This window comes from Mustela lutreola, chromosome 2 (assembly GCF_030435805.1).
Source record: "Mustela lutreola isolate mMusLut2 chromosome 2, mMusLut2.pri, whole genome shotgun sequence".
In the NCBI taxonomy this organism is placed as follows: domain Eukaryota; kingdom Metazoa; phylum Chordata; class Mammalia; order Carnivora; family Mustelidae; genus Mustela; species Mustela lutreola.
Genome location: NC_081291.1, coordinates 114,194,727 through 114,219,502, shown reverse-complemented (window position 1 = coordinate 114,219,502; position 24,776 = coordinate 114,194,727). Strand labels below are relative to the sequence as shown.

General features: G+C 43.2%; 1 protein-coding gene and 1 long non-coding RNA gene across 11 annotated transcripts in view; one reads left to right on the top strand and one right to left on the bottom strand.

The window, feature by feature from the left end:
• The window catches only part of LPP (LIM domain containing preferred translocation partner in lipoma), a 652,084-nt gene that overhangs the window by 110,137 nt on the left and 517,171 nt on the right, over nucleotides 1-24,776 (top strand). The window lies entirely within an intron of this gene.
• On the bottom strand, nucleotides 15,124-24,732 carry LOC131824734 (uncharacterized). The gene is made up of 3 exons (XR_009350965.1): nucleotides 24,675-24,732; nucleotides 21,417-21,508; nucleotides 15,124-15,489 (listed from the first exon to the last, which is right to left on the bottom strand). It is a non-coding gene; the product is annotated as an uncharacterized LOC131824734 (long non-coding RNA).

The following is a 24,776-nucleotide window of genomic DNA, read 5'->3' as shown; positions in this document are numbered from 1 at the left end:
GAGCGAGAAGGGCCCCTGGGAACTGGTGTCAGAGCATGTCGCTTTTCTGAACAACTCTTCAGTTTTTCCCTGGGCTCCTTCTTCAGCCTGTGTCTCTAGAGGCAGAGGAAAGGTAGGGCCTGGTGAAGATGCCGGTGACATTCCCAGAGAAAATCTTTTCTCCTAGCCCTCGAGTTGTAGAATACGAACCTTTCTTCTATCAGAAAAACTCACCTTTTGAAGAGAAGGGAGTGGTTTACATGAGGACTCTTGATTTCCTGACTTTGGTTATGAACTTTGTTGAGAAGACGTTACAGGTGTCCCCGTTGGCCTTTATGGAATGGATGGAAAATCCAGCCGCATTTTGTGACTCGGACCTTCGGGAACAGTCCAGGGACAGGCTCTGCTCACATGGTGTGCTTGGAAAATCCATTTCCCACCCTCAGTGGGAAATTCAGTTCAGACTCTGCAGGTAGGGCTGAGTGAATATTGGTTTTCAGAGACTCAAGTGCAGAAATACTCTACAGTTACTACGCCGTGGATAGGAATTGAGGTGGAACAAGGTAAATGATGTGGTGGGGGGGTGGCGGGGAAGAGCACACCTAGGACCTTTGGTTCTGGTCCTGATCAGCCGGAGGCATGCTGTGTGTTTCCACGTCTGTAAGGTGGGACACTGATAGTTATTAGGAAGAGTTCTTAGAGAAATGAACTGAGGGGAAGCATGTGGCAGGACACCTGACACATTTCAACAGTAGAGTATCTCAGTGAAGCTGTGGGGACGTGTTGGGAGTTGCTGGGAGATGTCTCCGTTCATGAGCTTGGGCTCCCAACAGCCATTGTTATTGGGACAATTTATAGAACTTCAGTGACACTAAGGTATCAAGCCTCTTGGAGTCACAGTTTACATTGATTTTATTTTCAGTTAAATGTGCCTTGCCTGCTAAGTTACAAAGATTGGAGAATGTCTGCAGAAGGTCTACCACAGTGGTGTGTCACAGCACCCGGGTTAGGGACTGATGCTCATCACTGCCCCCTGACTTCTCTGGAAGGATCATGCGCTCTGTAGTGGACATGCCTCAGGGGTGGTGACTGAAATTCCCCTCCGTGATCCTGTTTCATCCCTTTCTGTCTTGAAACCAGACCCGTAGACTAGACCTCATTAGGAGATGCCTGGTGTGGAAGGATACAGACCATAGCCTGTGTGGACAGTGCAGCCTGGATGGTGGAGGGTGTTTTAAGAGCTTCCCCATGAAGAGCTGTTGAGGAGTTGGCAGTATTTGACCCAGAGAAAGATGGCTTTGAGATGGGAAGGGACAGGAGGATTGAGATTGGTGATGGAGGGAAGAGTGGGTACTTCTCCATTGTGGAGGAGGCCAGGCCCGACCCAGGATGGTAGCAGGTGGCAGGTGGCAGGTGAGGAGGGAGAAGTGGAGCTGGTGGGAGGGGCAGAGTAGAAGGAGGGGGATGGGCCCTTGGAGGCCCTAGCCAGAGGTGGAGGTTTCTGCTTGGAGTGCCGGGTGCAGAGGCTGGAGGGCGCTACCTGAACCCATGAACTGTTAGTGTGTAGCTGAGGTGCTTTGCAAGGTAAGAAAGGTAGGGGCTCTCTGCGGTCACCATCCCTCCAGGTAAACGAAGGGATGGCTTCGTGTGTGTGTGTGTGTGTGTGTGTGTGTGTGTGTATGTGAGTATGAGTGTGTGTACATCTGTGCGTGCATGCGTGTGCATGAATGTGTATAAGTAAGAGGACCAGAGAGGTCGGGGACTTACCCAAGGGCGTACAGCTAAGAAACAGCATTCATTTGCTTAAAGACCTGACTTTAGTAATGACTGAGAGCGACTGAAATGGGCAGGGGGAGCCTGTAGGGAAAGAACCTTGGCCCCATTTCCTGCTCCCCCCCAGGCCGGTCGTGAGTAGGAGTTGTAAGTTTCACTGTTTGATGCATCACCTCCTCTGCTTTCCCAGAAGTTATTCCTCGAAGGATGACTCGAATCGTGACTCTGTTGGGAGATGTCTCCGTTCAGAGAGGACCTTCTGCTCTGGTTGTTTACTAAAGAAACGGTGGCCCCAGCGGATCATGGGCATCAGAAGCAGGTGGAAAGAAGAGGGCATTCAGGGCCAGGGATCTGGGTCTGAGTGCTGGCCCTGCTTTTAGAGACTGTGAGAACTAGGCAAGTGCAAATTCTTATTGCCTTGGCTTTTTCCTCCTGTAAATTGGGGGACAATGATTTCTACTTGATAAATTTGTTGCCATGGTGCTTTGCCAATTGTGGTGTTGGTCATGGTGTAAAAAAGATGAAGGGATATCTGACTTTGGGTCTCATTTCTGTGCATGTGACCCAATGGTGGGGGGTGGGGTGGGGAATTGTTCAGCATGGTGGTTCATGACTGTACAGTCTGTTGACTACTTGGTCCTCCCCTGCCTGGGCTAGCCACCCTATCATCAGTCCCCTGAGCCCCAGCTATGGGCTGGAGGAACTCTGAGCTCCTGTGTTACCTTGGGAGAATTTCTGAACACCTAGACCTTTATTCTTTCTTCTGCAAAAGGAGGAAACTGCTTAGTTTCACCTGCATTATGAGGGTTCACTGAAGAAAGAGATGTGAAGATCCTTTGTAAGTTCCATTGAACCCTTTGTATTTTGGGAGCCCATTTTCTCTCTCTCCTCCCTTCCTCCAGGGCCTTGGCCAAGGGACCTCTTTGGTCTTGAAAAGAGAAACTGGTACAGAGGCAGAAACGGGCCTTAGATGGTGGGAAGTGACTTTTCAAGGCCTGGGACCTTTGCCCGGTTTTTCACAGCATGCCAGATTCCACTCTGCGCTGTGAGCCTGACTTGTCCTTTCCTTAGACCGACCCAGAGGGAGACAGAAGCTTCTGGAAGGGCTTCAGCTCTTGGAAGCCGGGACAGTGGTGGGAGAAGTCTCTGGTGTGGCTACTGCTGAATGTGTTGAGTTCCCACTCACCTCCCTGTTTGTCCAGTGATGATTAGTTACTTGAGTATTTGGGTTTTGGGTGAGTCAACAGGCCTGTGACCCAGAGGACGTGTGGTGTGCTGGAATTAGTCAGAGGGGATAACTACTCGTCCTGACACCAGAGCCCATGTACTCTGCATGGATGAGAAAGCTCTCTCTGATCCTCAGTTCCCTTGCCCATAGAATAAGTTTTTCTCTCTTACTGATTCACAGTGTTCATATGGAAATGAATGGATGGAGGACTTTTTTTTTTTTTTAATAATATTGCGATATTTAGATGTCACTAGTGTCTGCCACTTAAGCCAGGTATCTGACTTCTTTTTTTGCTCCCAGCCAGAGGAATAAAAGAAAACTGGTTAAGTTCCCAAGTACAGTTGGTAAACAGTCCAGTCTTTTTTTATATTTGGCATCTGAGGTCTCTGAATTTAAACCTGGACCGTTACAGATATATATTGGGGATACATGGTAAGAGGGGACAGTGTAAATCAAAGCACAGGTTCAAGGATTTCAGGTTCCCACCTGCCTTATCTCTACCTTGGCTTAGGATGATACTCAGTTCTTCCTAGACACAGGGGCTTTGGTCTCCCCTTTTTCATGTAAAGAAAGGTAGAGAGACTTGATTTTGGGGCTCCAGATGGTCCCTGTTTCAGAAACTGAGGCCCGGCAAGGCCACTCATGGAGGAAATGGCAAAAATGAAGACGAGAGGCTGGTTCTTGGGACCCTCCCTTCCCTGCGCGTTCTGAGGCGTTGTCTTCCCACCCCCGTCAGGTGTGGAGAACAGCCAGATGGTTTGACAAATGGTTCTTGTTGCTGTCAAATCTGCCTTCTCTTCTCTCTCGACACAGTTCTTACCTTCCCTTTTTGGGGGGATTAGGTGGGGCGGGCAGAGAGGGAGGGAGGTGGTGGATGGAGGAAGAAAAAGATTTTATCGCCTGGTTCTTTATGTGGCTGAGATGACCAGTAAGTTCTCGTTTCTCTGTGAAGAAGCAAAGCTGCGGCAATGAGTAATTGTCACCTTGAATTTAAAGCACATAAAGGCCTAGACATGGCAGGCTGTGTGAGGAGACAACATTGATTTCATATATATTCATCTTTTAAAAAAAACATGTTTAAGATGCCATATCCATAAATACTAATAAGGCTGTCTGATTCCAATTTTCAGGTGAGATTAGCATTTTATTGAGTATTTTATCTGTCAGATTCAATACTCCATGTACCATCCTCCCAGGCTTATTAGCATAATTGCTGTGCTTAAGCAACAATAAAAAATTCAGCAATAAAATAGCAGTTAGTGCAGGCAATTTGTTATCAAAAGCTTTTACTTAAGGACAGCTTCAGCCTGCATTCATTATCAAGTTAGGGTTATAATTTATTTTTATTTGGAAAAACAAAAGGGGGGGGGAGATTCTGCTTTTTTGTTTTGGAAATAATACAGAATTAAAAAGCAGCGCATCTTCGGAATATGGTCTGTATCCCTTCTTCCTTTGCTGATAGCAGCCTGTGAGAGGGTTAGACTCTCCTGTGAGGCTCGTTGGCTCAAGAAGTCACTCTCCTTGGCATTGGGAGAAACGGAGAGTAACGCCTGTGTGTGTTCGTGTGGGTTTCTAAATCGCTCTCCTTTGTCACCCATGTCTCACACCAGTTCTGGCAGGGCCGCATTCTGAGCATAGAAGAGCTGAAATGCTGTGTTCCAGATGAGGCAGCTGACCGGCAGAGCCCTGCTGCGAGACCCCGCCTTTCGGCCCCCAGACCCTGCTCAGCATTGTGACCCTTCGCACTGTTGCCCAAATATCCCGGCATGGGGGCTCTTTCTGGTCTGTAGCGGGTGCTTTCATCCCATCTCTTTTCCATGGATGCACACGTGTGCGTGTGTGTACCTGTATGTACACACATGCCTGTACACGCACACGCATGCACGTCTATACATGCACATCTGTGCACACATATATCCTCCATGCACCTACACACCCATCTGTACATGTACACACCTGCACACATGCACAGCATACACACATACACACACACTCTTATACATACACACATCTGTCCACAATACATCTGTCCACACGCACAGCAACCCCCCCCCCCCCCCCCCCATTTAATGATGTGTACTCGCAGCTGTTTTGCCTTTGAGGTCCTGGTTAAAGCAGTTCTGTCATGCGAATGTTCTCATGATGACAAATGTCTTCCATTTCTGGCATTTACAGTCCCTGTCTCTCCCATTCTCTCTTTCTCTCACTGGTGACTGATTCCGGAAAGCACTTGGGATTACCATCTGTGAAGGACCCGGTACAAAATAAATGCTTTTATAAGTAACGTGGAGGTCTTTGTAGAGAAGACAGAGATAAGATTGAAAAGGGTAGAGATTGGGAGATCACTTTTCTTTATTTCTTGTGGAATATATCAGAAATAAGTAAGAACATTAAATTGTGGCTTCTTAGTGTGTCTTACACTTCAATTATGGATAATGATTTTAAAACTGTAGATAAAATTTGGGGTGAAAATGGCTATCTGAAGCTCCCAAACTTTCAGAGAAGCCATCTCAGCATCTTAGATTTTCTTTCCTTCCTAAGTTCAGAGAAAGAGCATAGAATCAGTGAGTCTGAACGTTCCAAGTGTGGAGGGTGCTATATGGCTATGGGGCTGTGAGACTCAGGATGTATTTAGGTTGTTAGGATATTAACGATAAATGAATAGTGTTTTTGTTTTTGAGCAGCTGTTATATGACAGGAACTGTAGTAGGAATTTTTCTGATTGTCCCATTTGATCCTAATGTTTCCTTCAATTATTCATTGGAGTAATTTTTATTGAGCCCTTACTATGTACCCATCATTGTTCTAGTGTTTTAAGTGCATCATCTCATTTAATTTTTATAAGAATATTATGAGATGATGGGCAGGCACAGTTAGCATTGTTTTCACTGGTTAGGTGAGGAAACTGAGACTCAGAGAGGCTGGGTCATTTACCCAGGTGGTGGAAACTCTCTGGTTCTCCTGTCTCCTCAGTCCCTGTTCTTTCTGTTGCACCACTTGGCAAGACATGCATGAGCAGGTGGGTAGCTATACTGATGATGAAGCCTATGGAGTTTCTTGATGTCAGGGCTGGTACAGAACCTAGATATTCGTAAGGAGCACTAAACTTGAAATTGGACAGGGGTTCAAATCCTTGTGTGCTTCTTAGGTTTTGTAAAAAACGTTGGTTGAATGACCTTTTGGAGTCTCAGTGTTTTCTTTTGACTTAGGCATGATAAAATCTCTCTCCCAATGTCATTGTGAGAATAAATTGGAAAATGTAGGGGAGAGTCTCCGAAGGTGCTTGGTTTACAGTGGTGGTTCAGCCCGCGCTGGGAGTACCCACGAACAGGCAGTGATGAACCATATAGGGGTAGCTTGGGACATAGGAGTTGCACTTGGGCAGCCACTAATGACCTTGGAAAAGTTTTTGGCTTCTCCGCCCTTGACCTTTGCTTATCTGCAGAGGTAGTTGGGAGGGTAAACTTCAGATGGTAGAGTATGCGTGGGAGTGGAATGTGTCCACGTCCTTAATGGAGTTGCTTCCTGGAGAGCTGCTCTGTGGCCTCCAAGGGTCACTTTGCTGTTAAAGGTGGCTGGTAGGGGGCTATTTTCCTTGTGTCATGTAGGCAGGTTCCACCCTCCCTCCGTCTGCATGTGCCTGGCTCCTGTCCTCATAGCTGTCTCCCATTTTCCTTCTCTGTAGAAAGCACTGTTATCTTGGGGCTGCTCTTCCTGAGACCATTTTTCCTATACCCAAAGGAGGTGAGCAGGGACATTTGTCTATCATTTTTTGAAAGGTGATCCATACTGTTTTGTTTTTTTTTCTTTAAGATTTTTATTTATTTGAGAGCAAGAGAGCGAGAGGGAGAGCATGAGTGGGGGGCGTGCAGGGCAGAGAGACAGGGAGAAGCTGACCCCCTGCGATGTGGGACTCGTTCTCAGGACCCTGAGACCATGACCGGAGACATAGTCAGAAGAAGCTTCACTGATTGAGCCACCCAGGTGCCCCTGGAGGGTGAAACACTCTTAATATGTTTCGCCTATCTTCAAAAAATAAGAATATACTGAAGGACACTTAATGTTAAAGTCATGCTGCTGAGGATATCTCTTAAGGCAGAAGATTCTTGAGGTATTTGCTTTCTTGGGCTTGTTGTCCTAAGTAGTGCTTTTCCTTACAGAGCGTGCATGTGTGTGTCTGTGTGTGTGTGTGTATGAAGCTTCCAGGAATTGGTAAGGTTAATTTTGGGGGTGTTTCTTTGGCTTATTCAAAATAGAAACAGAAAGGTGAAAGTTTTTGTTCATGTCATTTAAAAATGTCTTTATAGGAAAGGATGTTACGATAATACAACACAGGGGTGCCTGGGTGGCTCAGTGGGTTAAGCCTTTGCCTTTGGCTCAGGTCATGGTCTCAGGGTCCTGGGATCGAGCCCCGCATCGGGCTCTTTGCTCAGCAGGGAGCCTGCTTCCCTTCCTCTCTCTCTGGCTGCCTCTCTGCCTACTTGTAATCTCTGTCTGTTAAATAAATAAATAAAATCTTAAAAAAAATAAAGCCTCACATTATGTGTGGAGTTTGTGGTTCTCACAGTCACTGAAAACACATTTTCTTACGTGTACCTTATGGCGTCCCTGTGAAGTGGGCAAGGCAGACCTTATTGTTTCCCTTTTGGAGATGATGTAACCGAGGTTCAGAGAGATGGAGTGAGTTTCCTTAAAGCAGTGGTGGATGAGAATCCCGAATCGCTGACTCTGGGGTGTCTTTCTGCTTCACCACCCAGATTTGGGTGTAATGAGATCGTTCTTACCACGCGCTACTCAGATTAGATAGAGATGTAATAAATCTGAAAAAATTTGCCTTTCTCTTTCTTTTTTCTTTTGGTTAAAAAGTTAACTGTGATTTGATATGATTCGTTTCTCCCCAAGTAGAAATAATGATGAATCTCTAGAATTTTTGTAAACCAGCATGTGTTTTTCAGAAATCAAATGTCAAAGTATTTCCTGAAACTTGCTTTAATGAACAGGAGAGGTGAAGGTAAAAGTCTTCTTTTGCGTGAGTTAATTAGGAAACAGGATGTGAGAACTTACTGTGGGAATTTAAAGAGGAATACTTATACTGATGTGCATACTCGATCAGTATATTCTGGAAGGTTTATCCTGGTAGAAGTTTTAAGTGAAAGAAGCTTTCATTAAGTAGATACATTGTTTTTGGTGTACATGAAAACCTAATATGTTCCATGAGTTGGATCCAAAAGGGGTAAACCTGTCTACACTCCAAAACACAGAAGCGTGAGTTGGGCTTTTAGTTTTGATTGTGAGGTGCCGTTATCTGGAAGCTCAAGTGTGTTCTCCCAGCACAGAACAAAGTGATGCAGGATGCTCTTTAAGCCTTGGAGTCAGTGTGGCCCTCACCTGGGACATGGGAAGGACTGAGTTTTCTTTGGCAAATGTCTTTGAGTCCCTCAGACACATGGCATCAGATAAGTCCAGGGCTGTATTATTAGCCTCATGCGTTAGAGTATGGGTTTGAGTACATGTATTTTGAAAACCTGTTACTTTACTGCACACTGCATGGTTTCTTAGACAGCAACTTCTGGGTGGCTTATCAGCCTCCTGATAGTGTCCTGGCTGCTTAAGAAGGAGGCAGAAAGTTTCAATTTGGATAGATGACTCTCTCTACTTCTGATCTCTGATGGCTTCCTAAGTCCACATGGTCTGGTAATGTTACTGATGGGGCTGCTGAAATTGACTCTGACTTATACCCCAGCTTGTATGTTTTCAGGAAACACATCTATGAATGCTTGACATTCATAAAAATCTGCCATCTCCGCTTGTCAGAGAATAATTAGCTCCCACAAGGTTAGCAATGAAATCACTAGCACGGCAGGTGAGACAGAGCAAGCCAACAGTTCCCGTCTCTGAATTTCTCTTACAGCTTTAATTCTGTTCCATCTGACATGAATCTGTCCTTTGTGTGTTGGTTTGGTCTTTTCTGCTAGATTCTGCCCTCCTGGAAAGCTGGTGTCATATCTTATTAATCACCACGAGTGTGCCTGGCACACAGTAGGTGCTTGTTACTAAGTAGTGGGGTCAGATCTGAAGAAGGGGGGAAAAGGAGAGTCTGAGTGCTGCTGCTTGAGTGCATTCCAAACTTTGCATGGAGCCTAGGGGAAGTCAGAGGTACTGATAGCACAGTTCCTTGTGGAGGGAGCCACAATGTAAGCTGTATGTGTCTGTGAGAACACCTCCCAAACTGTGAAACAATGCATAGGTAGGTGGTCCTGGTGAGTTTCCTGAGCAGGATGGCTTATGCTACAAGGCTCTGCCACCCACTGCCACATTTGAGAAGTCCCTCCCACGGGGTCATTTCCATTACATGTGTGAAGGGATAATCTTGAATGGATCATTGAGGGGATAAGGAGATGACCTGTCCAATGGAGTGCTAAGTAATTCACTCTTCTGATGTAGATTGGGGTCTGTTTTATTTTTAGAGGGTAGATTCCTGAATGGGTAAGCGAAATGTGGTATGTCTGTATAACAGAATAGTATTCAGCAATGAAAAAGAGTAAAGTCCTAATACATAAACTACCAGATGAATGAATCTTGAAAACATGGTAAGTAAAGGAAGTTACCAAAGACCACATATTATATGGTTCCCAGTTATATGAAATGTCCGTAATAGGCAAATCCATAGGGTTTATAGAGATAGAAAGTAGATGAATGTTTGTCCACAGGGGTGGAGTGGGTCCCAGAGAGAGACTTCTGATGGGTATGAGTTTCTTTCTGAGTTCTTACATTGCACTGTGATCATCATTGTACAATTCTGAATATGTATACCAAAAACTGAATTACAGATTTTATTATTATTATTTCTTAAAGACTTTATTCATTTGCCAGAGAGAGAGAGAGAGCTCACAAGCAGGCAGAGTAGGGGGCAGACAGAGAGAGAAGCAGGCTCTCCTCAGAGCAAGGAGCCTGATGTGGGGCTCCATCCCAGGACCCTGGTATCATGACCTGAGCTGAAGGCAGTGGCTTAATGGACTGAGCCACCCAGGCGTCCCAATGAATTACAGATTTTAAATGGATGAATTATATGGCTTGTGGATGGTATCTCAATTAAAGCTGTTAAGAAGTAAGTCAGTTGCTTCTCAGTCTACAATTTCTGAAGGTTGTTTCAGTGAATCAAAAAGGGAGGGCGGAGTTTTATTTAAATTCATCTTGATTTGTTTGGGGCCCAGAAGTCAGGCTTCCTCAACAGTGGTGACCACGCCTAAGGAAAACTTGGTAACACACAGAGCTGCCCCAAACTGGAAATCTGTTCCCCTCCCCCACAAATCTATGCACAATCTTTTCAGGAGCTTTAAAATTTTATACTTCCAGAAATGTTGATTAGTGAGATATCCGATAAGAAATAACAGGGTACTGACAGCCCTGATTGTATAAATAGGCGTTTGGGATTGTGTTCATGGTTCGCTTGTCAGTACAAGAGAGATGTGTGATTATGTTGAATGATGGTTAATTTCCTTATCCACCCATTTTAAAAATAAAGATGTATGCCTGGAAGACAGGTGCCCAAAGAAAGAAGGAACCCTGTGGCTTTGATAAAGAACCCTGGGCAGGAAAAAGATCGGGTTTGGGAGTAGGAATTTGAGTCCTGGCGGAGGTTAGGATGCAGCTTATGAGCTAGGGAACTGCAGCTGTGCCTCAAGGAGCATTTTTCACTTAACTCTAGTTTTGTGTTTGTCGGGATGGCTTCTCCGCCCTCCTCCTTCCAGTTCACCGTTCACTGCCCTAGGATTAACTTAGTGTGTTCACCAGGTTAGAACAACAGGGAGTGGATGTGCCCAGACGCTGGAGGGAAGTGGTGCTTTCTAGCTTTGTATGGGAACAGTTCAGATACAAACACTTCTCTTTGATTAAGTATCCGGTGAAACCAATTCACATGAACTCCAATTAAACTTTAATGAACAAGTGGGTGTATTAATATCAGCTGAGTAATGCAGGCAGCACAGATTCCAGTAAGTGACTCACTTCTCTGAGCCGCTCTTCCCCCCATGCACGGTTGGAGTTACTAGAAAGCTTCCAGCTCTGTTTGAGCGGGTCCGGTGTGGGCCTTCCAGTTCTTGCAGTCTTCGGGCTTGTTGTAAATCTAGTGACACAGCCACAGTCATCCAGGCCTCTGTTTCCAGAGTGAGGACTGGGGATTGCGGGGGAGACTTGCTCACTTTCGTGGACTAGTGACCATATGGACTTTTATTTTTCTCCCTCTCCTTCTTCTTCTTCATCTTCTTCTTCTTTTTTTTTTTTTTTTTTTTTTTTTAAGTGGGACTTCTTTCTCTCCTTAAACCCAGGGGCTGTATGGCTGAACATCAAGGCAGTGAGGGCAGAACCCGTGGTTTTGAGCTAACCTGGGTCCCCCGATTCTCACTTCCTGGCCCTGTCTGCTCTTCTGCCTCACCTCTACAAGCATGCCCATAGCTACACCATAGATGGCAAGATGCACTTAGATGGGTGAGCCTTTTTGAGCATGGGTCCTGTTCCTTCTAGAGAATAACTGTATCTACTTCCTGTATCTATTTATTAAACCAGATAATGTATAATGCCCTTAGTTTCATGCCCCAGGAGTCTTAAGTTTTTACTAAATGTTAGTTAACCTGCGCCAAAGAGTGAGGCCATGGAGATGAAGGGAGATCAGCTCTTGTCCATGAAGGAACTTAGACCCTCCTAGAGATGTGTCTTCTACTTAAAAATGGCTTTGCAATTACAGTGTCAAAGACCAAAAGCCCAGAAGAGATAATGCACAGAGAATGAAGAGATCCCTGAGGTTGGCTGTGTCTTAGATAGGGGGCAGGGCAGGGGCTGAGCAGGGTTCGGGAAGGTACTCTGAGGATGAACGAAAAGCATGAGTCCCCATGGGCACTTGCACAGTATGGTGCCGTAGGTGTGGTTAGAGTAGGTGATACATTGGGCTTGAGGAGGCTAATGGAGATGGAATTTAGCCTCTGCTTTGGCCTCCGAGTCTCAGTCCCAGCTTTCTTTGCTGCTTTGCCTCCTGTCCTTTTGTTCTATCTAAAACCTAGTTGAGGGGCACCTGGGTGGCTCAGTGGGTTAAAGCCTCTGCCTTCGGCTCAGGTCACGATCCCAGGATCCTGGGATCGAGCCCCACATTGGGCTCTCTGCTCTGTGGGGAGCCTGCTTCCTCCTCTCTCTCTGCCTGCTCTCTGCCTACTTGTGATCTCTGTCTGTCAAATAAATAAATAAAATATTTAAAAAAAAAAAAAAAAAAAAAAAAATAAAACCTAGTTGAAAGTAATGCATGGGTCAGGCAGCTGGAGATAAAGATTTGGTTGTATAATGGGCTTTATGTCTGCAGCATTCCTGAATCAGAGTTTCCGTCTTCTTTCTGATAGCCCCTGCATGTGACAGTTCCCCATTAGGGGGTAATGCCTATAAAATCCATGACTTTGAGCAGGGGGAAGTATATGCTTCCAGCACTAGGGTCAAATCCCAAGCTTAAGGGGAAGGGTTCCCCCAGAGGGGAGGTGTGCTTGACAAGGCCAAAAGGGAGGTAGAACGGTGCTGTGCCAACACCAGGCTCCTCACCCCCAACTCTTACCTGCATCCCAACGTGGTTTCTTCAGGCGAAACGGGTAGGACAGGGCCATAGTGTGGGTAGGAGGGACAACTTTCTCAGCAGAGAACACTATAATGCCGTCTGTAATTCAGGCTGCTTGATCGGCTTGGGGACACCAGCTGAAGGACACACGTAGATCACTCAGCCTGGAGTAAGCAGGTCTTGTGTGTCATGTCATCAAGGTCTGTGGTGGGAGAATCGGCCCGCATATCGGAAATAGCAACCACAGTGAACATTGGATTCTTTGCTTCCCTCCCAGGCTGCTTCTTGAGAGATTGTCACAGGATAAAGATATCCATGAAGTGAAGGCATAAATTCTGTCATGATAGTAGAGATGGGAGAGTCTCATCAAACAGATCAATTCCATGTTTGGAACTTTGGATAAAGCAGAAGGGATTCTTGCAAATCAGAAATCGAATAAGCTGATGATGTAAATTAGGAACTCTGTGTTGCTTCTAGAAAATGAAGGAATGTATATTAGGTTTTAAAAATTACAGGTCAGTAGTTAATTTAGCAATTACAGCTAGGTGTTTCATTATTTGAGAACTCTCTGGGACGTTATTTTTTTATATACTGTGGAGAAGAGTTTGTTATTTCATTTTACAAATGAAAAAGCGTAGACAGATATAAAGGCCATTATCTCAGGACACTTGGACCACGTTTCATGAACTACCTTATTCCTTTGGTTTATATTGGAGATTTCATATGGAAGTGAAACAGTAGGATTTGCTTATATGGAGTCATAAGATGACTGAATTACACTTGGTTTCGATATCTGGAGAAACCTGGGAGATGTAACTAGTTAAGTTCTCTGTCTCATTTAGCTGAGGAGGTTTGTCATAGCAATTTGATAGCCGTGATAGATTATACAACTTTGATTTGGGGGCCTTGACAAATTCCTTCCAATTCAGGCTCTGTCCAGAGTCTGTTGTTTTCAACAATGTGCAGGCCGTATACAGCAGATATGCTTCCTGCCTTTACCTCCTGCCATTTTTTTTTTTTTTTTCAAGATCACAAACTGCATATATTGTGTAGTGGCTTAACTAGCATGCCGAAGGTGAACGTCTTTTTTGTAAACCTGTCCCCGCCGAGCCTAAATCCTGCCCAGTCTCCCTGTTTACCTCATTCCAGGGTCCCTAAGTGGATCCTCTTTTCTGGAGATGTTTGTCAGATGACCCTGCTCTTCTCTTGGAGGCCATTTTCTGGCACCTTGAGAAGCCTCACTGACCCCCCAGTCATTCCCTGCATCTCCTTTCCTTTTGTCCACCATGAGCACAGGTTATGTGCTGGCCACGTGATCCTCCCGGGGCCTCCTGTCCAGGTACCCCCGGTGCTCTTGAGTACCCAAGTTTGGGGATTGCTTCATACGGCAGTATTTCTCCACTGTGCTCATGGACCGGCATTCATCAGGGAAATTCTACCGGAATTCAGATTTTCACTCTGTATCCCTAAATCTTTGGCTGTGGGTCTGGGCATTTGCATTTTTAAAACCTTTTGGGGTAATTCTGATGGGCACCTCTGCTTATTAAAATTTGCCATTATCAGTTTACTTCTAGCATGCTATGCTTAGAGCTAAAGCTGTTTAGAAGACACTTCATTCATTGGTTCCAGGACGAGAAAGCCACACCGAGGGCCTGAAAAAGAGTGAGAAGGTTTTTGAAAGGCCATGGCCTCAGCTGGAGAGGAAGCTGGATGGTGCTGCAAGGGAACAAAGGCTCAATGTCCTGACCATCTGCTGCTTTTATTCTCCAGGCTCATTCCCATAATGAGTATTTATTCTGCCCAGCAACACTCACTCCTACATGTATGTGACTATGGGTTCCATTCTAGAATTTTCCACAGGAGGGGGACTCAGGGCAGGCATCTTTCACTCAGCCCCACCAAAGGTGAGGCCAGTCATCTTATCCTGTAGGTTCTAGCCTTTCCACAGAGATTCACCTTCTTTTCTTGCCCCTTTTCCTCTACACATTCCTACATATAATTAGTCTGTCTTCTGCCTTTAGTAATGCACCAGATTTTGCCAGACTCCATTAACTCATTAGTCAACAATCTATAATAAATAGATTTTGGTGAATTTGGTCATGGGTGGAGGTGATGTGGGGGCCGGTGTTCCTCCAACTGAGGTTACCCTCTCCTTGGGCTATTCTGAGTATACTAAGTGGAATCAGTGTTATGACTTCTCAGTCATATCTTCCCCATTTTAAAACTGCAGAACAGATCTTAACACCTCACTGGGGAGCACATAGTCAGTAAATTCTAATGGAAAAACCTGTCTGATGAACGGGGCAGGAAGGTATCACAGACGTACTGGTGAGTCATCTCAAGACCAGCTAGATTTGAGCTGTGGTGCCTCTTCCATGCTGACACTGAACCTCCCTCTGTATTCTGTTGCCCGAAGCAGCTTTCGAATCTTTGTCTCAGATTTCCTGATCTAGGTCAGACTTTGTCTTTTTAAAAATCGTGCCTGTCCATGTCCTTAATAGATTGGACTGGTCCCATTAGGATAATTGACTTAATACATTTATGAAAACAACCCTGGGGAATTTTGTTGTTCTTGTACAAGGTCTTTCCCTCCCATCATGGGGCAAGGTACTAAGGGGCCCAGGTGTGTTGTTGTGCTGTAGAGGTGATGTTGGTACTTTGGAGTAGTTTTAGAGCACAACAATTTTGGAGATCCCGTTAGGGGAAAAACAAAACAAAGCAAAACAACTAGTAATCCAGAGATGAAGTTTTTCCTTGGGTAGACGAATGAATGGTCATTGTAAAGAAGGCTGTAGAGCTTCGGGAAATGTTGAGTCACGTATGCTGTCCCATTTCGCTTTGTGAACCTGACTGCCTAGGTGTCTATGGGGATCCTTAAACCCATCTCTTGAAGTTGTTGAATGGATCAGATGAGTTCCTGCATAGGAAAATACTCCGTAAATGGAAAAAAAAAAAAAACAAAAAAACAACCAAATCAGCTATTCTTACTTGTTTTCTTAGCACAGGTGCTGGTCTTTTTCCTAAAACAAAATAACCTTTCTTTTTAAATTATAAGTTAAATATACTCATCTTAGAAAATGAAGATGCTGAAAAGTATGGAGAAGAAACTTAAACACCCATATTCACGATCCAAGAGAATTGCTGTTCTATATTTTACACATAAAACCATAGTATTCTTTATTTAAAGGGGGGAGTCATGTTATATGTACTTACTCTTACATTTTTAAAATATAATATTATCTTATAAACATTTTCCAGTTCATTGAATACCCTTCAAAAGTATGCATTTTAATCATTACATTGTCTCTGTCTTATGTGAGCAATGCCTTTGCATGTCTTGTGATATATTTGGCCATTGAATCCATTATTCCGTAGCACAGTAAACAGTGGTTCTTATTTACCAGGGAGGGAACCTGCTATAAAACAGGGAAGAGGGAGTCGACACTGTTTTTGCAGTATTGGAATTTGGCATCTTTTATTTCATCCTGAATTAAAATGTATTGGGCTGTGGTTGAGCAGTACTTTCAGTTAAGCTCTCAGTCAAGGTAAAGTTAGACCTATAGAATTGTTAATTTAGAGAAAATTCTGACTGCAACCCAATCTATAAGGCCAAGTTCTCTTAATTAACATAACATTAATTAGAGAAACATTGAAAAATAGTATGGTTCTTCTCCTGAATACATTGTTCTCGATAAGTTGCTTTATGCCTTCTGGAATACTTGTTATATCCTCTTATTAGGAGGTTGTGGTAAATTTGTTTTGCCCAAAGGATTCATTTTCTCTTGCTGGGCACATACATAATACTACAGTTACCACATTTTGGGATGTGATGACATAATGATGAAGAGAGGCCTTTGGATATTTTAAAATGGAGATTTAAGGAGCAGTAGGCTAGGAGAGGGAATTGTGCTAGTATTTCAGTCTCGAGATTAGGGTTTTTGTCATGGATTTATGTCTTCACCTCTTTTTTCGTGTTTCTGTGTCTGCTTAGCATCTTGCCAGGTATGCTGGCCTGAGTTCCTTCCTCCCATTTGTCCATGTACCCACCCATCCCTCCTCCCACCTGTCCATCCACTCATCCGTGTAATCATCCATCCTCTGGCCATTCTCACCTTCCCCTCTCATTTATCTCTTTCCATCTTCATCTGTCGCCTGCATCTATCTACTCACCTGTCCACGTTTGTCTGAAAAATGAATGGAGACTGTTTTAATGGGAGCATGTGAATTTCTTTGTTGCATTTTACAAACGGGATCACAGCGGCCGAGGGCACCAGAACCAGAAAGTGAAAGTGACTAGAACTTGATCATTTTTGTTTCGCTCAGAAATCTGGAGGGACGTTCAGAACCGACCTGATAGCCCACTCTGATACTCATCAGGGTGCTGTTAACATAATGGATTTGGGACAATGTTGTTTCAAATACTATTTTGCTAGAAATCCGTCACTGGGAAATAGAATAAACAAGAGCTATTGTATCACTTCTGAGTAGTAAATTCAGAAGAGAAAAGAATTTCATGAGTTTAGACTAGGAAAGAGTCAAAGATGTAAGATGTCATCTTTCCAAATTTATTGAGTCAAAGAAAATATTGTAACACTTTCAGGGACTTTAGGTATATTATACAAAGATATTTTTGAGGTGTGGGGACCAGTGTTACACTTGATATGGATAAAATGAAAGGAAAGGAACCAGCTATTCCTGAAGACCTGTTTTCTTTTGATTCTGAGAAGGCTGCTTTGCACTTACCTATCCTTAGGATGTTCTCACATCAGCCCTGCAGTGTAACTTGTGTTCATCTCATAATATAAGGCAGAGACTGGTGGAGGCTAAATGATTTGCCCAAATTTACATGGTTAACAAATAGCGAAGCTTCAGTGAAATCAAGACTTGTTTGACTCTGAAACTGTTACTCTTTGCAGTAAACCACACCACACCATGCTTTTAAAACCTTAGCTGTGTATCAGCTCTCCACTTCCAGTTTTATAGTAACTCAGCATAGCACAGCTCTCAGATCATTTGGTTCGTTTTATGAACGGTGAGAGGGTTTGCATAGAGACATGATAAAGAAGACAATTGTTAGGATCTAACTATAAGATTGAATCTCTAAACTTGACTTTGGTATTTGATAGAATGGGGTTTTCCTTAGGTGCGCCATGTCTTTGTGTTCCTCTTAAGTTTTTCATTAGCTTGATCCAAAAGGCACACAGATCACTTCCCCAAGATGCATCTTAGGGAGGCAAACAAGCCAATGAAATACAATAACAACTCTCCCCAAACTTTGGTAAGCTCTAGAAAGCCAGCAGTACAGATATTGTAACGTGTTTTTGCCAGGCCAGCTGTTAAAATCACAAATGAGCCTGAAATAGTAACGACTTTTGATGACAGAGCATATCGATGTCCTTTTTAACTTTTTCATAGGTTTGAAAGCTTGCCCCCTCCCTTTTTAATCATGCTGAACTGTAGCATTGCTACTATCATTCTATCCTGGATGAAAATTCATGTTGCGTAATTAAGGCAGAAGATGGCGACTGGACAAAAGATGTTCTGCCTTAGAATCTGCTTATATGATCTTATTCTCACTTTCCACCTTTATTTTATTATCTAAGCACCTATTAATTGCCTACTGTCAACCAGGCACAGTGCTATGTGGGAAGGATATGCTAGAACAGGGGTCAGCAGACTTTTCTGTAAAGGGACAGATGGTAAATATTTTGGCCTAAATATTTAGGTCCATATGGTCTCTGTTGTAGCTACTCATTCTCCTATCTGACAATATAAAGTAAATATAAATATTACAGTGTAAAGAATAAAATACTTAACTCTGTCATAGGCAATATGTAAATGACGGAGTGTGGCCATGTTTCAATACAATTTGACAAAAACATGCAATGAGCCAGATTTGTCTGTGGGCCACAGTTTTCCAATGCCTTTGCCAGAATGCCCATGAAAATAGGGAACTTTGTCTCGTTCATTGCTATGTCACCAGGGCCTAGAGTAGTGTCTGGAATATGGTAGACGCTGCGTAAATATTTGTTAAATGAAAGAATGAGTGAATAAATGAATCACAATCCACCTCTGATCTCTAGGCACTCATTATCCAATTAGAAAATAAGAAATACATGTATGAGAGTGTTCAGGCTAGTGGAATTGGGTAGTATTCTAATTGGGACCTGAAGGATAGGGAAGTGTGTGTCACCAGCTGGAGATGGGAGACGCATGTGGCAAGAAACACACAGTGTGGACAAGAAGCAGGGCATTTGTAGTGAAGAAAGAGTAGTTTGAATGTTCTGTAATAGGATTTCCCTGACTTGCTTGATCATGATAATCACTTGCTTGAATAATACAGATTTCTAGTACCCTCCCTAGAGATTCTGATTTGGTAAGGCAAATTTGACCAATGCGTGTTTATAAAATAAAGATTTGAAAGGAAGTAAGAGTGGAAGATGTCATTGGAACGTTATGCTGAGGTCATTTCTGATGGACAATAGGTTCTTCCTTTTCAACCAGTTGAATCAGTACTGACTGTTGGCAGCTGGAGCTAGAATTTCCTTGTACCTTCTGTGCCATGGAATGGAGAGGGAGCCCTGGTGGAAATCCATCTGACTTATCTGTCTGCCTTCATATGTCCCCTACTGATCTTGTGCATCAGCCTTTATGATGAAGCAATGTATAATTTAGTCACTCATTTAAAATGGAACAAAAATAACCAATTCTATGTAGCTGCTAGACTTAATTGCTTTTGAAACTCTTGGTTGACTCACATCTAAGGGGACAAATGGATTCAAACACACAGTTGAAAGCTTACTTTCTCTTGCCATAATTCTAGTTCAGAAGGTTATTTAACTTAATACCCAAATTTTTAGAATGTGACCACTGGGAGGGCTGTATCTCTCCTTTTTAATGATGGCAGAAACTGAAGTCTGAAGTGTAGGCAGTGACTTGCTCAAATTCTGTCACCAAATTATTGGCAAAACCGGGATTATAATGCAAATGCCAAGTTACTCAATTTAGTTTTCTTTTCATAGTGCTATGCCACATTTATCAATAGAATTCCTAATTTACATAATTTCTCTCCCCCTTGGATCTCATAGCCTTTTGCCCACATCTCTTCTATGCTGCTTATCATAAAGTTACATCCTAATGTTTTCTCCTGGACCAGTACCCCACTGTTACCCCAAATAAAGACTGAGCTCTGTTTCCTTGGAGAGCTTAACATATTTCCTGGCACTTAGCATGTGTTCAGCAAATAATTGTAGACTTGAAATATCTTGAGCATCTTTTTCTTTCTTGTGTGTTTTGACTCAAGTTTCTTTGCACTTATATTGTCAAGAAAGTCAAGCTCTTCTAGAATTGCTGAAATACAAAGCTACTTTCCCTTAAGCTTCCTTTAAAAGGAAAAAGTTGAATTCTTTTTGAACCCATTATGGCGGAGACCTTTTTTAACAGCTCTTTTGATACTTAAATGTCAGCAACTTCAAAAATGAAATGTCAGTAAATTATCAGAGAAAGAAATTGCATATTTATTTGGGTAGATATATTTTAATTGACCACTTAAAATATAGATTATAGCAAAATTCTGAGCACTTTCATATCTTGCACATTTCTCTCAACTGCCAGGACTTTTTTTGTTTGTGTCTCTTTGAAGATTTAATTTTAATTTTTTTCTGCATTATAGTTATGGATTTACATTTTTCTCTTCCAGTAGATGATATGCATCTTGAAGTTTAAAAAAAACTTAATTTCTGTCTCCCCACAAAATCTTGCCTATAGGTGCTAAAACTAAATAGGCATTTCTTTAAGCATGGTTAGAAAATGGTGAATCTTATTTTCACTTACTCACTTATTTTTGCATCTGACTATGTGCTATGCTTTGTGCTTATTAACGTTGCTGATGGGGCTGGATTGGGGGTGGGTAGATGAAAGTGAATGAAAGTTCTCTTTTTCAGAGAGTTCTAATTTGGGAGGGATGTTGACACATAACATATAAATATGATGTGATTTATAGATCTAAGGTATGTGCACGTAACCTGTTTTAGAATCGGGTGGCAGGGAAGTTCAAAGGTGAATTGAGGGAGGCTTCAGCATAAAGACACTGAGATGAACCCGAATGTGTCTTCATCCTTCCATTCAGTCACTGATATTGATCTTCATCAACAGAACACGTGTACATACACGCATGCGCACATGCACGCACTCGTGCACAAACACATATACACAGCTACAGTAACAGTTTTCTTTTGTGATTTGTTTGACTGTAGATTTAAAAGTTGAGCAGTAGGACAAGAGAAAGACAGGAACAGGTTTCATTGTGTGATCTCTAGGTTTCTCAACATCTGAAAGACACAGTTGCCAGAAATTTATTGGGATGATCTTCACCATTAGTGGCATGGACTGCAAGTACATTGGCCAGAGGGAGAAAGATATACTGTTCTAAGGAGTTGTCCCATGTGGTGGTTGTTCTCTTCAATAGTGAAATTACACCAAATAGTTCCCTAGGTGGAAGAAGTGTCGGCTTTGACGTCAGACAGTTCTGGTTCCATAGCTAACTTTGCCATTTATTCTTTACATACCCCAGAACCTTTGCTTATCCTTTCCTAGGTTCAGTTTCCTCATCTTTGAAAATTGTGATAATGGGAAGTACCTCTCAAAGTTGTGAGATGATGGAGCTGTTTGCCGAGCTCCTATTTCAGTGCCAGGGACATAATAGGTCCTCTGCCTACAGGGCCAGCTAAGTTATGTAAAAGAGTGAACAGGTGACATGCAAGGTTTATGGTTTTGACACAGATACACTTTGTTTGCATAGTTAATATACAGAACTAGCCTTGACTTCCACAAATAAATACTTACAGTGTCTTCTTGAAACACGACACCCTTTTAGCTAGATTTCATTTTCCCACTTAGGAGTCTTGGGTAGAGGTAACACTTTGTTCTCCTCTTTCCTGTAGAGACGATAACAGTGCAAATGTGTTAATGAGATGTGACTGGCTCTTGGCCAGAGTCAATGTGCAATTTGGGAAAAAAGCTACGGGATGTGGTGGGGGACATGGATAGCTCGAGAGGACTCTCTGAAAAAGATGGCAGCTGACTCGTGCTCATCGATTATTGCCTGTGGGAATGCATTGCCATATTTATTTTTAAAGATTTTATTTATTTATTTGAGAGAGAGAGAACGTGTATGAGCAGGGGTGGGAGGGGCAGGGGGAGAGGGAGCAACCGGCTCCCTGAGCAGAGCGCCCAGCGTGGGACTTGATCCAGGACCGGGGATCATGACCTGAGCTGAAGGCAGATGCTAAACTGACGGAGCCACCCAGGCGCCCCACATTGCCAGATTTTTATGTGAGATTGTTTTGTTTTTAAATGTAATAACTCATTGAAATTTTTCAAAAACACTATGAGAGACACTTCATGGAAGGAGAGAAATGCAATTTGCGATCTCACTCAGTAACCTCAGCTTTGGCTCTTAAAAGCAACAACAAAGCCCTTTAAAAGCGCACACTGTGGCAAACTACAGATTGGACCTTAGCCCTCTACTGTGCATCTCCTGCACATATTTTTAATTGATAAAGATGGCAATACATCGTGGCCAACACTTACTGAGTCCTGTCCATGAGCTAGGCACTCTGCCAGAGATATAACGTATATGATTTAATTCTTACAACAACCCCAAAAGGTGTGTGTGTTACTGTTAGTATCCGATTTTTATAGATAAGGACACCAAGACTCAGATTTAAGTATATTTCCTGAAATTAGACAGATGGTACATAACAGGTAGACTTCAAGCCCGGGCATCTTTACCTTCAAAATCAAGCATACCAGTGGTTTTCCATCCCGACGCTATGTTAGAATCATGGAAATACCCTTAAAAAATACTGTTGCTTAAGTCCATCCCCAGAGTAATTAAATCAGAATGTCTAGGGGTGAGATCGGACATAGGTATTCTTTTAAAAGCTCCAAATCGATTATTAAAAGTAGAAGTCATAGAGATGACCACACCTCTCTCCACACTAAGCACTCCTATCTCCTATACCTGTTTTAGTTTTCTTTTAAGTATTTATTGCTCTCAGGAAATTATGTGTTCATTTACCTGTTTGTGAATTTCCTGCCTTTGTAGGCTCCTGCAGTACAGACATTTAGTCTTTTCTCATTCTTTGCTATATCTCTACCATCTAGATGAGTGCCTGACACATAGTAGGTGCTCATTAAGTATTTATTTGACTGAAGAAATGGTCCCTCCCTGCAGAGAGCTTACAGTCTAGCGAGGGGGGCAAACAATACAGACTTATAGTCCCATGAGATAAGTTGGTAACAGTGATGGTCAAGCCAACGTCATTGAAACTTGTAAGACTGTGTTTATCTTTAGACACTGATGGGACATTGTCCTGACCTATACCGAATGAAGTGTGGAATATTTTTAGACACCTGCTGTGCTAGGCTGGATCTGTTCTGTTCACTGAGGTATGGGTGTGCGTGGGTGGGTGGCTGTGGGTGTGGCTCTGTGTACATTGAGGCATGCTCACACACCGGTGTTCCTCTGTTTGGGTACATTGTTTTAGTGAGGCAGCAAACAGAGCATTCTGAGTTTTATTATCCAAACATCAGGTCCTAGAACTAATTCAGGACTGATGGTAGAGGTTTACCCAGTCATTAGGGAATTTAGATATTATCATCTCTTTCTAGGAAAGCCAGCTTCTGTAGGGTACTCTGCTCTCCTTATCTATAGCAAGAGTCCATTGCCTTTACTCGTCAAAATCTCTGACAGTGGAGTATGTTCATCTGATGGCACCCCGTAGGCTGGGACCAAGGGAAGGCAGGCAGAGGTTACCTAGAATGACTGTAGACCCATCCATAACTCTGCCTCTTCATCTCCTACGTGAGGAGGTACGTGAAAGCGTGAGTGACACTATTGTAGAGATAACCTTGAAGGAGTACTGGTTTCTAAATAAAAACGATTCATTTGGAACTTTTAGGACTTTAACAATGACTAGTAACAGGTTGCCTGTGACACAGCTGACAGTCAATGGCCCCCTACTCATTGTGAAGATACCTACTTCAGGCCTGGTGTGGCCCAAGCACTGAGCAGTCAGAACCAGCCCCCACATACATAGTTGGGCCCCCAAGTACAAGCTAATGGGCAGCCTTCCTGGTGGAGTCACAGTGTGTCATGAAGAAGCAGCTAAAAGTCAGTGATGTAGTGTTGAGGGGAACTCCAGGCAATTCTCCTCAGCATAGGCAGTGTGAAGAGCCCTTGCTCTAGAACAAGAAAACAGATGGAGGACCTGATCTTGCTACTTATTGCAGGAGGCTCCTGGGCCATTCGCTTGCCTTTATTGAGCCTAAGTTTCTTCTAGATGTGGTGGAGGAGAGTAATTTTGGCATTCCCTATTTACCAGGCTTGACGGGATGGTTAAGAACCTGTGAAGGGGTTTCTCGAGAAGTTCCAGAGTAAGTTACCAAAATAAGGATGATGATGAAGGAAACCATGACAGGGGTGGCTTTTCTCCTGACTGACCTGTCCTGATTTCTCTGTTCCAGTTTAGCCCAAAATGAAAGTTGAGGGAACTCTGGGGGAAGGGGGACACAAACAAAGGCAGGACTGGGCTTTCTTCTGTACTTCTCCAGAACAGTCTCCAGGACATTCTTCAGAATGTCCAAAGACAAACTGTGGGCATTTTGGTTTCATGCTGGGGATTGTTTAATGCAGAAAACTGGATCTAAATAGGCTCATACCTTTGGGGTATTCATGAAAAGTACCGTGTTCGAGGTGGCCTGGTTGTCTTAAAGATGTCAGAATGATTTTGACAAAGGGGAAAAAGCCGGGATTCGTTTACTGTAAATGGCAAGTAAGAAACAACAGAAAGTTGAATATTAGAAGAACTTTGCTATTGCCAAAACCACACACTTTCACATTAGTAAAACACGGAGTTCTGTCAGAGTGAAATGTGAAACTACTTGCAGACCACAGAGAGTAAAAAGTACTTTTGTTTCATTATTAATACCATTGTCCTTATTTCTTTAAATGAGAATTGATAGCCACCATAATAGAATCTTTCTCAAAGACCAAACACAGAAAGACAGAAAAATAAAGCAAAATAAACACACAAAAACCTCAGCGCCCCCATCACCACGAAGAAAACCTGGTGCTCTCAGGATGCACGGTTTCCATCCATTGTGAAGTCATTGGGTTCTAGAAAGAGGGTCCCCATTTCC